Below are 4544 nucleotides of genomic sequence, written 5' to 3'. Positions count from 1 at the left end.
TTGAACCACCAGCCGTCTGGTTAGCAGGCAAGTGTCTTAGCCACTATGCTACCAGAGCTCCCACAAGAGTCACTAAGAGTTGGATATGATTTAATGGCACCTAAGCCGACTCGACGGCACATAACAACAACAACAACAACAACAATATATAATTTACATTTCTATGCAGAAAAACAAAATTAAAGAAATACTTCTAGATACACTAAAACATCTTTAACATTATAATACAATAATAATAGTTTTTGATGCATGTTGCAAAGCAGTGCCCATTTGTTATTATGAACCATTGTATGAACCTCAGGTTTTTAATGGGGTTTATGGGTTGCTTCCCCATTAAGGATCAGGGTAAGGAGGGGGTTTTATGTCAGACTTTTGTAATCCTGAGACTGCCTGTAATGTATTATAATTGCTTTATATTTAATATAATCACCTTCCACAATGCAATCTAGTATAATATAATCAACCAATGAATTGAGGTTATACCACTGTAGAGTGGAACCAAAATCACTTCCAACTTATAAAAAGATCAGAATAGACACAGACACACAAACATACACACGAAGGAAGACAGAGGACATGTGAGGACCATCTACAAGCAAAAGAAATCGGGGATCACCAGCAGAGCTCCTAGAAACTAGGAGAGTAGGTTATAGAAGGAATCAGCACAGCTAAGACCCTGATTTGGAATTTTAGCTTCCAGAACTATAAGGAAACAAAACTACCCACTTGTGATATTTGTGCTATAGCAGCACTAGGAGACTAGGATAACAACTGAGGGCAGAACCTGGGTCATATTTTTGCCGTGTTTTCTCAGTTCCTCTAGCCTCCAACACATGGCCTTTCATGCAGCAGAAGCTCTAAGCAGTTGTGGTGATTAATTGATAACTAAAGTGTTACCCTAATTACTTGACATTCTGAAAGATGGAAAAAATGACCTAGATATCATGTTATTTAGAGTTTTAATTTTTCTACAAATGAAAATGTAATGATCTAGAGTAGACATTTCCAACCTGAGGAAACTTGAACCCTGGGAAGAAGACTGAAGAGTCATTAGCAAGGAGATTTCAATTGCACATGTACATATATATTTCTTAACAAACATACAAAAATATAAATACCATCATTTGGTCATGATAATGAAAAACATTTCAACTTTTTTATAAGAATCTTCATATTAAAAAATATTAGGAATCAATTTAGAAAATGTAAGAACAAAATGATACTCTTGCTTATGTGTTTCTCACGGCATAAGGGATAGAAAAGGAGACTGACTAAGCAACAAGCCCATGGGTCAGTAATACAGTTTTGCTTCTGTCTGTATTTCTAAGATGTCTCCAGGAAGGGATGGGCAGGGCTGAGCTTAAGCTACCACTGACAAGAGATGTTTTGAGTGGTGTGAGGAAATCTCTGAGGCCTTCCCATCTACTCCACTATGTCTAGCTTTCTGGACAAGCTAAGCTTGCTCTTGCTTAGTCATACAGCATTCTTCCCTCTGTATGTTTCTCCGTGTCTTGTCTCCTCTTTTAAAGGATTACTGCTCAGATTAGATTAGGATTCACCCTCCTCCAAAATGACTTCCTGTTAACCAATAACATCTTCAGAGACCTCAATTCCAAACATGGTCATGTTGACAGGTACCAAGGGTTAGTTAGAACTTTAATATATCTTTTGGGGGACACACTTTAATCCATCACATTATCTGGGTAAAGGCCGCTGCTCCCTATTTCATTTTGGAACATGGGTTAACTGTTCATTAGTGCATAGATTATGTCTGACATGGATCGAATGATGCCCTGTTAGAGAAAAATGCATATGTAGTGCCTTGTCTTCAGGAAGCCTGTAGGAGCCTGTTTCAGAGATAGAAACTACCACTGTGCAGGGACAGAGTTTACTATGTACTGTGTGCCTATCAGGGATTATAAATTTGAAAAGAGACTTTGATTCTGTAGGAAGGTGCTGTGGGGTTGGAAGAAAGACAGATGCCAGGCATATCTAGAAGCAGAATCTTTGCTGTGGTGGAAAAATGTGAAATTATTCACTACAGATTGGTAAAAAGGACAAATAAGTCCATGCTAGTCTTGCTCATTGAGTAACCTGATACCGCCCCTGGGTATCAGAGAACATTGTATGTGGTCAAATGCTGAATGGGTACTTCTGACCTGACCTGTGATAGGAATTGGGAAAGAAGCTGATCAGCATAGACTCCAGGTGCTCCTGGGGGCGATGAGGCTTGTTCCAGACATGGAGAGCCAATGGAGATAGGATGGAGGGGGCACAGCTTGCAGGAACAATAGCAAGGTCAAGGTGGATTGCAGGAAGAACTCGGTTGTTCAGAAGACAGGCTACGGAGCTTAGCGGACCTATGGATTATGGAAGGCATCTGAAGTCCCTGAGCCTCTTTGGGGCACTAAAGGTTGGGTCAACCTAATGAGCTTTGTAATGCTATTACCACTTTTCAGCTGAATGTACCCTTCAAAGATCATAGGATTTCTAATGCTTAATCTTGATCATCATTTGGATGTCATCTAGACCAACCTCCACCCCAAGGTTCTAAACAGCCCTTACTTGAATTTGTCCAGGGACCAAGAGTCCACTACTTCCTGAGGATCTTGTTTCTTTCTGGATGAATTTCATTATTAAGAGATTCTCCTCCTAATTTTCTGTCTTCTGTTCTCATCTTCTTCCTTCTCCTGCCCTCTATCACCAGCCTTCTCCCTCCAACCCATTGTGCCTTGCTCCAGACCCACCTGACCCCACCACTTATCACTCTTCAACCTACTTGGAATTTAGAACTAGACCTGCTTCTCTTCCTAAGTCACCAGCTTACAGTTTCTTATTAATTGCTGCATGTAGCAGATAAGATTTTTTTTTCCTTTTTGCCAGATTTCTCCTCAGCCTTGTTATTGTTCAGGAACTATAAAACTGAAAACTGCATTTTTTTATGACTCTAAATGACCTTCAGAATTCCGGACACGGCTGACTCCTGCTTGGCTATAATATTTTGGCTCATTAATTTCAGAGGCGATATCCCAATTTATAATTTTATTAAGTTTCTGAGGATTTTAATACTGTGTTTCTAAATATGATGAACTTCTCTCCACCAAATTTTAATTAGGGAGCATATTAAATCCTCAATTAATGCTTACAGCTAATGTATATTTAATATCCAGTAACATTTGATCAGGATTCTTGCAGAGGAAGGGGTTGGAGTATCACCACTCCATGATTCTCCCTGACCTGTAGAGCAGCCACATCTTCTTTTCAGTCTTCCTTCCCTAGCCCAGCAGAATAGAAGCCCATTGCAGGGTATCGGTCAGGAATGCAATTAACACTCTCATTATTAGCTTTCCCACTGGAGTGAAAAGAGGTGTTCTGCTGCCACGTACACAAGGGCATAGCATAGATTCTCTGAACAAGTAAGTCCAGAGCACAGGAAGAAACATTTTAATTTGGGGGGTGAAAATATCCCAGGGCTTCTAACCGGTTCATTCTGGTTGGACCCCCTGTTGATATGATAATTTGCATTTCCATCCCAGATATACTTAATCAGAACCTGTAGTTTAACGAGATCCCCAGGTGGTTCCTAAATATAACATCAGATCTGTAAGAATCACTTGGGAATCTATAAGAATCACCTGAGGATCTTGTTAAACTATAGATTCTAATTAAGCCCTGAAAGATACATAACAAAATATACACCCATTCAACATTTTCTACATGTACAGTTCAATGACTATGTTTTCATTCTTAGTATTATGTCACCATTCTCAATATCTCTACCCATATTGTTTCACCACTATTAACTTCTGTCCCTTAAACTTCTCCTCTGTTTTAGAGTCAGTGTTGCAATTTTATCTCATATAGAGAATTCTTTTAAAGAGTGCATTGCTCAAGGTTTGCATTCTTTACAATTGAGCTAAATTAGTACTTACTTTAGAGATGACTTCAGGGCACAGTTTTGGTTCAGTGCTTAACAATTATCTCAGGACCGAAGATTCAGGGTTCTCTCCTGTCTCAATGGGTCCAGTGAGTCTTGTTTCTTTAAGAATCTGAAATTTGAAATTCTGTCCCATATTTTTCTCCTTTTGATTATGATCCCTCTTTTGGGTCGTTGATCACAGCATTCAAAATAGTAGCCAGGCACCAACTTGCTCTTCTGGTCTTATGGCAATGGAAGTACTAATTCATGGAGGCAGTCCACTTTCAGGAAGGAATTTTTAATCCACATACCCTAAATGTACCACATTTCCTCTTTTTACCTCCAACCCATTTTCCAGTGCTTAGGAATAACTTGCTTAGTGCAGGGGTCTGCAAACTTTTTTTCTGTAAAGAGCCAGATAAGTAAACATTTTCAGTTTTGCATACTGTATACAGTCTCCATCACAGCCACTCAAATTTGCCGTTGTAGCATCCATGTGGCTGTAAGCAATTTGTCAATGAATAGGCATGGTTATATTTCAATAAAACCTTATTTATGTTCTGGAGGTTGCTTGCCTTCAGCCAAATAATACATTGGCTTATGACACCAATGAGCAATGTGCTCC

Source organism: Orycteropus afer, unplaced genomic scaffold (assembly GCF_000298275.1).
Source record: "Orycteropus afer afer isolate SDZICR_OR568_19922 unplaced genomic scaffold, OryAfe1.0 scaffold00113, whole genome shotgun sequence".
Taxonomy (NCBI): Eukaryota; Metazoa; Chordata; class Mammalia; order Tubulidentata; family Orycteropodidae; genus Orycteropus; species Orycteropus afer.
The sequence above is the reverse complement of the archived record's forward strand: the minus strand, read 5'-3'. Positions refer to the sequence as shown.